Below are 13,842 nucleotides of genomic sequence, written 5' to 3'. Positions count from 1 at the left end.
AAGCAAGGTATTCTTTACAATATGTAAAAGGTGCTCATACAATCTTTTGGGTATTTCTTGACATGTCTCAGTGCAATTGGATAGGGCAAATATACTTTTTACATGTATAATCATGGATTAACTTTTGAATGAATTGTTAAAATTAATTTGTTTTTCACTACAGGAACTGTGGCATTTTTGTTGCTGCATATGTAGAAATTCTAAGTGAAGGATTGGAAGTGCGTTCACGTGATTTTGACGCACAAACTCAATGTGCACGCTATGCCTCTTTACTATGACATTATGGAGTAACCAAGATAATAAAAGGATACACAAGTGATAATGACGATCCTCCGCGTCCAAGGAATAGTTATCTCCAATTGATTGATGAAACTGTCATAGTTACTTTAGAGGAGCACAACTTTTTAACCATTCTGCATGGAAACATCTAATTCTTATTTTTAGTAATGGATGTTAAACAATTATATCACTAGTTAGTTTTTGATGTTTGTTTGGATTTTAGTTTTTATTGATCTCTTAGAATTGCTTATACATACGTAAATTATTTATAGTTAAAAAAAGTTATTTATAGTTAAAAGCGTTTTTTAATAGGGTCATGTTTACGATTTTCATTATGTGTATTGCAAGGACGTAAAATCTATTGAATTGGAACTTCTCAAATGTTAGAATGCTATTTATACATTATATATAACTTAAATACACTACATTATACGTTAAATATAAAATACAATTATAATACCATCGTAAAATCAGATGTTTGTAATACCATTGTTTAATTAAACCTTATACATAAATGTGTACAAATACTATCTCAGTTTGCAAATATTACATTAAACTGTCATTTATAACTATAGTATAAGAAACTAATATACTTTAAACTGTCAATTATAAGTAATGTATAACAAATAATAAAACATTATATGTTTAAAGCTCAAACATTAAATGCATAATGCATAATACATTAAACATGTGATTATACATAGGTACGTTTTATCATATTTTGATATTTTACTGCCTATTCAATATAATAACATTATACATTTCTCATGTCTTCATACATTAAACTACATGTATAACATACCATCATACTCTTTGTTTTAGAACGTAAAGTAGGAAACAACAGTATAATATATAAATCATTTATGTGTTAAACAACTTATATTATTACTCAATGTACGAAATAACAGTTCAACATATAAATCATTTATGTACAAACCAACTTATACATATGTCCATAACATAATTAAATGTACATACTTTCCCAAACTTTAATCACATTCCACACATTAAATTTCTTTATACTTTATTAAAAATGTGATTATAAACATAGTTAACTTTTATCAATCTTAAACAAACAAAGACTGTATAATGTAATAACAGTCAGTAATTGAAAACATCAGAATTGCCTTCTCTTTTGCGCGCTATGTCTTCATGTAGTTAATATCAACTCCATACTGACCTTCATCTCTTCAACTATGTCCGTCGGTGTGTGTATTCTCTTGTGGTTAACTAATTTTGGTGCTGTAAATTCACTCACAAAATCTGTTGTAGCAACCAAGTTTTTCAGCACTCTATCACTAAGACTGCATGTATGTTTCGAATCAAATTTTTTAATCACAAATTTTTTTGAATGATTCATACAAGACGCCTTCAAGATTCATTTGCAATCATTGTTAGGATAGTGCAGAACATAGTTGCATCAAATACAAATACATAGTCAATGTATTTTAATATAGATATAAAATTCACGATTTCAGTTGAATGCTTAATTTGCAGCTGTTACGATTTCATTATACATTCGTTCGAATGTATAACTTCATATTATACGTTATTGCTATTATTATAAACTTCGCCAGAAAGCTTCTTCATTACAACAGTTTGTTCAAAATTTTTTATAGATTATAACTAGGGATGTACAGACCAAACCGTCAAGTCAAACCGAACCGATGAACCAAATCAAATCGAGAAAAAAAATGACTTATGGTTTGGTTAGATTGGTTTGACGTTAGAAAAAAAACTCGACCATTCTTGGTTTGGTTTGGTGTTAACAAAAAAAAAGTCAAACCGAATCCGAATCAAACCGACATAATATATATATATATATATATATATATATATATCTAATATTCTAACTTTTTTATACATAAAATATTAATTATAATCTACTTTTGAATACTTTTTCAACTAATTTTAGTAATTTTCAATAATTTGAAAGTAGATGTAGATATATATTGGAAAAAATACATAAAGTAGCATACTTAAGTATTAAATTACAAAAAATAACAACACTTTTATCAAATTACATTTTGTAGCATATGTATTTGTATGTATTTGTATTTTTATAGCAACAGTTTGCAAAAATACAAAATACATATCGATCATAAGGGCAGTAAAAATCATATGTATTTGTATTTTTGTAGCAACAATTTGCAAAAATACAACTTGCTATATTATTTAATTATGAAAATGTTGCTATGAAACTCATAATTAAGGGGATAAGTATGTTATTTCTGAATTTTGTCCTATATTGCAAAAAATTTAGGTCTTCAAGTTGTAATATTTGTCCATTAATTGTTAATTAAATGATCGAAAATCCAATATAAACATAAAACCTAAACTTTTCACTCTTCATCTCACTTTTTAGTTTCAAGAGAGTTTTCCGCTCCTCATTTTTCATAATTATAGTTTTTCATTAGCACATGAGTGAAAATATATTTGATCTAATCTTCGATCACAATATAATTGTAAAAACTAAAGATTATAAAAAAAAGCCAAAAAAACCGAAAAACTCAAAAAACTGACTAAAACCTAAACCGAAAAAACTAATTTTATGTTGGTTTGATTTGGTTTATAGTTTTAATAAACTGACATGATTGGTTTATTTTTTTTTTTTAATAAAAACCGAACCAACCCGACCTATGTACACCCCTAATTATAACCATACATTAAACCATCAACAAATTAAAATAAAAATTAGGTTCATACCTTTGTTTGTCAGATCGTTTCGCTTTGGTGTTGAATCCATTAGCTATTGCATATCTAGCCATTACTGCAACCAGAGTTTGCTTATCCTTATAAAGCTGATCAAATTTTATTTCGGTGTTCTTGTAACCAGTAATAAAATTCTTCACTTCAAATTTTGAAACGTATAATGCATACTGATTTTGCGTTTCAACAATCGTTAACGCAATCGAACCATATTCACTACCTTCAATACAAAGTACAATGCCTATTTCTCCGTCAAACTCGATATCCTTATTCGATTTGTCGAAAGTGGATATACACAGAAGAAAATTAACCAATTTCGAGAATTGTTTCTTCAACTCAATGTAAACCCTCACTCCATTGTCATTTCTTATGATAATTGGAGAAGAATTACCCTCAACAATGTATTTTACTTCTATTTTTTAACGAACTTCATTAATATTCAATTCCATCGCGATCGTAGCAATCAATTTCAAGAAAGTTATACTTTTTGAAATAATAATTGCGTCACTTTTTTAGGATTGATTATAATTTTCGACTCCCAAAAGCCCGAATGTCGCAACTATATGAGGATGTTCATATTGATTTTTCTGAGAACTAAAGAAAATAGTAGAGGATGTTTTTTTTACTGAACGTAATTCAACAAAGAAGAAAGTTTAATATGTTTAATGTGATGTTTAACATATTTTTTGAATTTAAATTTCAGTTACTATATTGAATCATACACCACAAAATGTTGGGTAATTAATTGTGTGAATTAAGAAAAAAATTGATATTATTAGATTTATCTTTCATTAGATATAGCCTAATCAGCTTTATCATACATTCCAGCAATGTATGAGGATCGACTAGATGTATGAGTATATTTCTCAAAATTGGGAGAGAGAGACTGAAGGGATTTTATGTAATTACTAGATTTATTTAGTTTATACTTTTTTATTTTATCCAAATCCAACTCTTATTTATAAATTTTAGTCAAAAAATTCAAAAATTGGCCAAAAAAACAGTTTAATATCCATATATACTTCGTCAATCGACGCTATACAATGTTCGTCAATCACACTGCCACACCAATTCTCATCCAACAAAATCTGATCCGATAATTTATTTCCAATCCGAAGGTCTGAAATTTTCAAATTTAAATATATATATATATATATATATATATATATATATTTAGATATTTTTTTATTTTAAATTGTATCTAAACTATCCGATCAAATAATCGGACAGTCCAAATTTTAGTCAATTTTTCTTTCAAACCAGTACAATAAATAACACGCATCTTTCATCACCCAAGAAAGACAACGCACACGTGAAGATTTTTTCCAAAAGATCCATCACTTCATCCCTTTCACGTTACCCAAAACACAGCGCCAACAACCGATCTTTCCTCTTCGCCTGTTCACCTCTCTCCTTCTTATCCGAAATCAGAATAGCTGTGGCAACCATAGCTGCCGCTGCTGAGCTACTAGTATGCTAAGAATCTAATGCAGATGAAGATGTCACCAGCTGAAGAACAGGAAAATCGTGGCTGAAGAGAGTAGTACCCTTAGCTTGCATTGTTGTACCTAGCCGTTAAATCTGTTAAGTAACTGTAGTTTCTATTTATGGTTAAGTTCTTTTTTTTTTGGGTCCCTCAGTTAATTTAAATACACATTAGGAATCCACAATTATTCAAGGGTCCCTTTGTAGTCCAAGGAACATTCCTGCAAAGATAGTACAATTTCAGCCATATCCCTTAAGGATTAGGATGAGTCAGCTAGGGTTGAAATACTATAAATTGTAATGAGTCATTTCCATTTTTACTATCATATATGAAAAATATCTTAGCCGTAATTAGTTCTTAGCTTAGTTCTCAGTCTAGCTTACTTCCATTTCTGCAATTTACCTGGCTATTATTCCACTGGAACACTGTCCCATTACCCCTTGTTAATTGTTCTGCAACATTTGGTATCAGAGAACTTTCTTGAGCTCTGTGGGATAGCAATTTCTACAGATATGGATAAAATTAAGTCAATGTTTGAAAGGATGACGGTGGAGATTGTCAACTTTAATGTTAGACAAAATCAATTGGAGGCTCAACATGAAAAGGATTTGGTTGAGTTGAAGGAATCTATAGAAGAAACTAGAAGGTTCGATCGGGGTAAGAGTACTGAAGGGCAAGATGGAGGTGGTGAGGTTTATACCCCTTTAGGGAATCCCATGGCTTGGTTACCTCCTTCTACTGGAAGACCTCCAATGCCCTCTTGTTCTCCAGCTAGAGTTCACGTGGGGGTGGTATCTATGCCTTAATATGCAGCAACCATGGGACCAGTTCCACAGTCAGCCCAAGTTGGACAAACATCAGGAGGAACATCTGGAGTTGACAGAAATAATGGTCCACCAATTCAGGCTCAGTATCACGCTGGAGGTCCAACAATGTCTAGGATGACCAAGATGGAGTTCCCTAGATTCAGTGGTACTCAGCTGAGAACTTGGCTTTGCAAAGTAGAACAATTCTTTTCCTTGGATAAGGTAGATTATAATTTAAGAGTTAAAGTAGCATCTATCCATTTTGATGATATGGCCATTGAGTGGCATTTGGATTATGTGAGGAGTAGGGCTCATCTACCTCCTCCTTCATGGGAAGAATAGATTTATTCCTTGATGGATAGATTGGGGCTGAGTACTCAAACCCCATGGCTGAGTTGAAATTAGTAAAGCAAACTAGATTGGTAAAAGAGTATCAGAAGGAGTTTGATAGAATCATGACTAGGTTGACTCTACCTCCTGAGTATGCTATTAGTGCCTATATCACTGGGTTGAAACCAGAGATTGGGTTTGCTGTCAAGAATCACAGACCCCATTCCCTTCCCCAAGCCTATCAATTATCCAGGAACACAAAATTACAAGTTAATGCTCAGCTCAAATTAGCCAGGTCTACAATGTATAGTGGGGGTACTAGTCAGAGTAAGGGGTTATCTCTTGGGACTAGTCACAGGGGTGGAACCCATAGAAAAGATTATCAACCACCAAAAAGGGATAACATTGTGGATCTCAATAAAAGCAATACTAAGAGACTTACTCCAGCTGAGATGAGTGAGAAGAGACAAAAAAGACTTTGCTTTTTTTATGAGGAAAAGTTTATCCCTGGCCAAGAGTGCAGCACCTCTAAGCAACTTTATTTATTAGAAATGGATGATGGGGAGGTACAGAAAGAAGAAGCACAGCCTGAAGAACCAGGTGCGACTGAGATAGAGGTAGAAAGAGTGGAGGAGAAATATAAAATATCCATTCATGCCTTGAATGGACTTCCTGGATTTCACACACTAAGAGTGAAAAGGTGCAGTGAGAAGAAACCTCTCAATATCTTAGTTGACCCAGGAAGTACTCATAATTTTATAGATGATGAAGTTGCTAGACAGTTGGGGTTGGAAGTGATATCAATGAAACCTCAGTCTATCAATGTTGCTGATGGGGGAAACAGGCAAACCAATGAGATGTGTAGAGGGTTCACATGGATGATGCAAGGAACTACTTTTGTTGACAGCTTCCTACTTCTTCCCTTGAGGTTTTGTGATATGATTTTAGGAGTGCAGTGGTTGTTGCCATTAGGTGATCTTCAGCTCAATTTCCAGAAACTTACACTATCCTTTATGTATCAGGACCAGAAGGTACAATTACAAGGAGTCAAGGAAAGCACCAAGATAGTGATGCAAGGGGGTTAGACAAGATGACTCACAATAGTGGTCATTTGTTCATGATCAAAGTTTTACCAGCAGAATCCCTCACTGAAGAAGAATTAGTGGATATCCATCCTAAAATTGTGACCTTGATCGAGGAATTTTACATGTTGTTTGGACACCCTCAACAACTCCCTCCATCCAGGGCCACATTTGATCACAGGATTCCACTACAAAAGGGCAACAATCCTTGTAAACACTAGACCCTACAGGTATTCATCAAGACAGAAGGACATAATTGAAAAGTTGGTACAAGAGATGTTGGATCAAGGCATAGTACAACCTAGTTGTAGCCCTTATGCCTCACCAGTGGTGCTAGTAGGTAAGAAGGATGGCTTTGGAGGCTGTGTGTGGATTATAGAGCCCTAAATAAGATCACTATCAAGGATAAGTTCCCTATGCCTATTGTTGAGGAGCTGTTGGATGAGTTAGGGGGTTCCAAGGTGTACACTAAGCTTGACTTGAGGTCGGGCTACCATCAGATAAGGATGGCTCGAGAAAACTTGCAGAAGACTACTTTCAGGACACATTCTGGTTACTGTGAGTACTTAGTGATGCCTTTTGGCCTCACTAATGCCCCCTCAAGCTTCCAAGGTCTCATGAATTATGTTTTCAAAGTATACCTCAGGAAATTCATCCTAGTTTTCTTTGATAACATTCTTGTTTACAACAGAAACATAGAAGAGCATTTGCAGCACCTGAGAATTATGTTTGACCTGCTCATCAAACATCAACTTTTTGTTAGGAAGGGAAAATGTTCTTTTGGTGCTACCAGGGTGGAATACTTAGGGCATTTCATCTCTGCAGAAGGTGTAACCACTGACCCTAAGAAGATTGAAGCTGTGCAAAAGTGGCCTGCTCCTAAATCTGCTAAGGAACTAAGAGGATTCTTTAGTCTAGTTGGCTATTACAGGAGATTCATTAGGAGGTATGGTTGGATAAGCAAGCCTCTTACTGAACTTTTTTTAAAAAAAGGGTTTATTTGGAGTGATAAGGCTACACAGACTTTCAATCAACTTAAGGAAGCTGTAACTTATGCACCTATACTTAGCTTGCCTAGTAGTACACTCCAATTTATGGTAGAAACTGATGCATATGACATTGGTATAGGTGCAGTATTGATGCAGGAAGGGCATCCTCTAGCATACCTGAGCAAGGGGTTATCATTAAGACATCAGGTTCTATCTGTTTATGACAAAACGCTCTTGGCTCTGGTTTTGGCAGTAACCAAATGGTCACAATACTTGTTGGGAAGACAGTTTGTTGTAAGGACAGATCAAAAGGCTCTTAAGTTTTTACTTGATCAAAAGCTTCATACTGGTACTCAGATAAAGTGGATAGCAACGCTTATGCAGTTTGATTTCCAGATTGAATACAAGAAAGGAGGAGAGAATAAGCTAATTATTCCCTCTCAAGAGTGCCAGCTGCTTACTTGTTTCTATTATTAGTAATCCCTGTGGGAACTAATCTCTTCCAGAGGATCAAGGCAAGTTGGGATGAGGATGAACAACTCAAGAAACTGATCCAAAAACTGATAGACCAGGATGAAGGTCAGAAGGGGTTCACCTACTATAACCAGCAACTCAGGCGATATGGAAGGTTAGTGATAGGGAAGGATGAGCAACTTAGGCATGACATTATGCAGTTGTGGCATGATGCTCCTAGTGGTGGTCATTCTGGAATGGAAAATACTTACAGGAGGCTGTAACACATGTTCTATTGGAAAAAGCTAAGAGAGGATGTTAACAATTATGTCAGGAGTTGTTCCATATGCCGAAGGAGTAAATATGATGCTGCATCATCACCTGGCTTTCTACAACCCTTGGCAATCCCTACTTCTGCTTGGTCCAACATTAGCATGGACTTTATTGATGGGTTGCCAAAGTGTAAGGGTAAGACTACCATCATGGTAGTGGTAGTTAGATTAACCAAAAGCGGCCACTTCATAGCCCTCAGTCATCCTTACACAGCTGTGACTGTAGCTCAAGTTTTCCTTGATCAAGTTTTTAAACTATATGGCATGCCTGAGAATATAGTCAGTGATAGGGACCCCATTTTCCTTAGCAGGTTTTGGCAAGAATTGTTCTCAGCACATGAAGTAACCTTGAGTACTTTAACTGCGTACCACCCTCAATCTGATGGCTAAACAGAGGTGCTCAACAGAACCTTAGAGACATATTTAAGATGCTTTTGTTCTGATAATCAATCGGATTGGTCCCTCTACTTACCTATGGCAGAGTGGTGGTACAACACCATATTTCATTCAGCTATCCAGACCACCCCTTATGAGGCCCTATATGGTTAACCACCACCACTTCATCTCCCTTACATCGCAGGAGAAGTTATAGAGGGAACTCAAATCTCAGATGCTCCAATATCATTTGGGAAGGGCCCAACAAAGGATGCAGTCCTTAGCTAACAAAGAAAGAAGTGATAGACAACTGGAAGTAGGAGATTGGGTGTACCTCAAAATACAACCATATAGATAAGCCACCCTCTCTAATCAGGCTTTCACCAAACTATCAACCAAGTTTTATGGACCTTACCAGACCATTCAAAGGGTGGGGTCAGTGACCTACAAATTATCTCTACCCCTCAAGTGTCAATCCACCCCACCTTTCATGTTTCTCAGCTAAAAGCTTGTCATAAGGTCCCTAGCCACTTCACTCACACCCCAATTGTTGATCCAGCCAGTCTTTACTGTGAGGAACCGAAAAATATACTAGAAAGAAGGATGATAAAGAGGGGAAATAAGGCCATCCCTCAACTTTTGATTCACTGGAAGAACATGACCAAGGAGCATGCCACATGGGAATGGGAAGATTATCAAGTGATGAAGATCTGATTTCCATCATTCTTCCTTGAGGACAAGGAAGTTTCGAAGAAAGGAAAAATGATGCAGATGAAGCTATCACTAGCTGAAGAACAGGAAAATCGTGGCTGAAGAGAGTAGTACCCTTAGCTAGCATTGTTGTACCTAGCCGTTAAATTTGTTAAGTAATTGTAGTTTCTATTTATGGTTAAGTTCTTTTTTTATTTTGGATCCCTCAGTTAATTTAAATACACATTAGGAATCCACAATTGTTCAAGGTCCCTTTGTAGTCCAAGGAATATTCCTGCAGAGGTAGTACAATTTCAACCTTATCCCTTAAGGATTAGGATGAGTTAACTAAGATTGAAATACTATAAATTGTAATGAGTCATTTCCATTTTTACTATCATATATGAAAAATATCTTAGCCGTAATTAGTTCTTAGCTTAGTTCTCAATCTAGCTTAGTTTAATTTCTATAATTTACCTGGCTATTATTCCACTGGAACACTGTCCCATTACCCCTTGTTAATTGTTCTGCAACAGAATCTCCTCTTTTCATCATCCATCAACCCAGAAAATCAAAAATCAGAAAATAAACAGACCCCAAATTGGTGCAACAACTCGATTCGATTGTAAATCCTCCGTTAAAGCTTGAGAAATGCCCCTTTTTAGAGTTTTTTGAATTGAGTTTTCCCTCTTTTCTATTCGTTGGCTCTAGCAAAGTTTTTGATTTCAAATTCGGACTTTGAAGTCCGAATTTGGCTATAAATATCGACTATTTTACCACTCAAAGGAATGGGCTTGGAGGTCGGAAAGAAAGAAGTCACAAAGGTAAAAAAACGAGTGAAACAATTGAAAAAAAGAAAGCCAGGACCGGGGAAAGGGAGAGAAAATAAGGCTCGAGATCGGTGGGAAAGAGGCGGAAAAACAGAGAGAAGATCGAGTGAAGTAAGTTCGCCGGAGAAATCTCAACTTTACTGTTTTTTTGTCCGATTTTTGTCCAAGCCGAAGTTCTATAGTTGAGTTTAGCGGCCGGAATAATCCTTGACGTTGAGCCTCAGTATTGCTGCCCCGAAAAAGGTGCAAACTCCCTCTTTTCGCTTCACTTTTCTTCATCTCGTTTTGTTTTACTGTTCGGATTATGCTGTTTCTGTTGTTGGATTTTGTTGTTGCTGTTGACTCTGGATGAAAGGCTTCACACATGAACTTTGATTAAGATTATGTTGTGGTTGTTAATTCTGGATAGTGGGTCTGTAGATGAAAGGTTGGTCCTTAGTTTTCAAGCTTGGTGGTGATGTCGTTTTGTCCCTGAATCTAATTCGTGAATGGGGTTTTATTTATGTACATAGCTTTTTCGTGTTCAAATTTGTGAGTTTGTTATTTTTTTGTTCTTTTTTTTGTCTATATTAAAGTGTAAGTTGTTGAAATGTACAAAAGGTTGCATTATACTGTTTGTTTATTTTGTGTATCATACTAGTTTATGTGTTCTTACTTTTTATATTTATTGTAGTGTTATTAATTTTAAGTTGGGGTTTATCGAAAACAACTAGAGATAGTGGTATAGTCTGCATATATTCTATTCTCTCCAAATCCCATTAGATAGAAATACACTGAGTATGTTATTGTTGTTGTACCTCACCACGTTGTATGTTCTTTGTTTATCCGTTATCCAAAGTGTTTGACCAATTGTTTACGATATTTTCTCTATCTCCCAATGACGGGATGAGCGGTGAAGAACTTCTCTGGAATGTGTTCCATGGTAGCTTCATGCCAATCACTTGGGAATAGTTGCAAAAAAAAATAAAAAAATGCTTTGATCTCGAATTTAGCAAAGAGACTTGGTAGTTCTAAATTTTTGCTTCGAATTTGATACATGAATTTCCTAATTTTTGTTCTTTGTAATTATCTTCACATCTATATGAAGTGCAAGGTTTTGTGTCTGCAATATACAATTTGGTGTTTTCTTGTGCCAAAGTATGGTATTTGTACAATTGATTTCTTTGGTAAAAAGACTTAGGAGATTCCACGTTCTCTACTTTTTGTTACATCTACAAGTGATTCTTTTATGGACGCCATTGCACTTCTCGAGTCCGGGTTTAGATTAGATAAAAGAAGCCTAACATTTTAGTTAGTGGCTGGTTGTTTTTTCACCCATGCGTTAAAAAATAATAAACAAGTAAATAATTCTAAGCCATAATTTAATACTCCCTCCGTGTGAATTGTTGGAGCAATTTTAGTGTTTCAAAATAAGTGAATGATTCACAATTCAAAGTAAATGTTGAAATTTTTTTCTAAATTTACCCTCCATTAAATATGCATTGGGGATGATGTATCATGTATCTTTGCTTTCTGAAGAAGATAAAAATAAAAAAATATGATAAATTTATGTCTTTATTTTTTTTCTTAACATATGTATCAAAATTCAATAATTAACTTGTTGTGGAACGGAGGCCGCAATTGAAAACGGCCAAGTAAATTATTATATTAGTACTTTTGCTCACATGATATAACTTTTCTCTCATCAAAAGTACAATCAGTATATTTTATTGTATTATTTTAGTGCTAATTGGGTGTTTGGTGGTCAAGATATTATTCCTTTAATTTTCTTTAAATGAGTTTGCAAAAGTTGAATATAATATAGATCCGAAGATTTATCAACACAATAGGAAATTTAGTAAGATTTGTCCACATTGTGGTTGCTATTAAAAAAATATAGAAGAGAGTTAATGTAAGTGGACAATATAACGATCAACTTATCTTGTTGATTTCAATGATAACAATTTGTTTAAAGTCCAAAATATGGGACTGTTCAGACTGTTCAGAGCATCATACCATACTCGTCCGCACTTTGAAATACACTTCGCCCCTTTACTCCATACCCTGCACGTATACTTTATTTAGTTGCTGATCCATATCTTTTTTTTTTACATGTGAATTCGGAAGTGAGAATTTTGACGGAACTTTATTTCAACCCAACATCGGATCAAACACCACTAAGATCGCAGAGCTTCGAATTGTTTAAACTTAAGCTTCATTAGGCGTCTAGTACTTCCTCCGTTTCATAGTAAGTTAATTGTTGGAGTATTTTTTATGTTTCAAAATAAGTAAATGCTTCACAATTCAAGGTAGATGTTGGAATTTTTTTCAAATTTACCCTTCATTAATAGAGCTGTCAATACGGGTTGGCCCAGCTCATACGGGCTTTGAGTTTGACGAGTCACGGGGTTAGGCCGGGATGGCCCATTTAAATGACGGGTCAAAAAACACCAAGCCCATGTTATTACCCTCTGGGCTGTGGGCCTCACGGGCCAGTTAGCTTTTTAAAAAATAATATTTTATAATTTAATTTAACACTGTTAATAAACATAAATATTTATCACACAATAACACATAGTATTAATGTTTGTTAATCAAAAGGGAGTTAGAGCTCGAATCACCCAAAGTAAAAAGAAAACGAAGAGGTGACACTACTCAATCAGAAACATCACAGTTGAAAGCTGATGGCGCGTTGAGGGAGATATAGTGAAGAGAAGGCGGCTAGCTGAACTAGGACAATTAGGATAGTGAAGAGTACAATATATTCTTTATGTTTTAGTGCTGGATATTTAATTATTTTATTATTTATTAGATAGGAAAGTAGGAAACTTTTCAATTTCCATTTTCTTTGTTAATGAAACCGGTCAATGGTTATCATTGGACTAGATTGTTTTTTAACTGTTTTATTATTTTTTAGTATTTTATTTTATTTTTAAATTATTTATTATTTAACTGACGGACTGGCCCACGGGCTAGTCCAACCCATATTCCTCAAGTCGTACGGGCCATGGGCTTATTCAGGCCGAGCTAAAAAGTCCTGTTCTTAAATGGATTGCAAAAATTGAAATTCGCCCATCAAATTACAGGCCTGACCGGGCTGACCCACCGATCCTTGACCCATATTGACGATTCTATTCATTAAATGTGCATTGGGAGTGATGTATCATGTGTCTTTGCTTTTGAAGAGGGTCAAAATCTAATAATTAACTTATTGTGAAACGGAGGAAGTATATCTTATTCCTTTCCCTTTATTTAATATTTGCGCAATGTTATTCTCTTGAAACTTGGAATGGTATTATTATTGGAACTTTATTAGTCACTTGTTGTGATGTATTGCTTTGAAATTTGTGATTTCCTTTCGGAATAAATTAATGCCTTCACTTTTCGCAATTAACACTAGACTAGTTAAATGAACGTTTTCTTAAGTAAAAAGAGGGGCTTTGACAATTTTAATTTTCAACTAATTATTTTTTACTAATTATTTGCTATGAAGTATTTTTTT

General features: G+C 34.6%; 1 long non-coding RNA gene across 2 annotated transcripts in view; it reads left to right on the top strand.

Moving 5' to 3' along the window:
- Positions 1–9,746: 9,746 nt before the first annotated feature.
- The window catches only part of LOC107858674, a 25,983-nt gene continuing 21,887 nt past the window's right edge, over positions 9,747–13,842 (top strand). The window contains exon 1 of one of the 2 annotated variants that reach the window (XR_001671188.2): positions 9,747–10,604. This is a non-coding gene — a long non-coding RNA (uncharacterized LOC107858674). The remainder of the gene's footprint in view (positions 10,605–13,842) is intronic. The other variant, XR_001671189.2, reaches the window with a different exon arrangement.

The sequence above is a fragment of the Capsicum annuum genome, chromosome 2, assembly GCF_002878395.1.
Source record: "Capsicum annuum cultivar UCD-10X-F1 chromosome 2, UCD10Xv1.1, whole genome shotgun sequence".
Taxonomy (NCBI): domain Eukaryota; kingdom Viridiplantae; phylum Streptophyta; class Magnoliopsida; order Solanales; family Solanaceae; genus Capsicum; species Capsicum annuum.
This window is presented reverse-complemented; position numbering and strand designations above follow the sequence as displayed.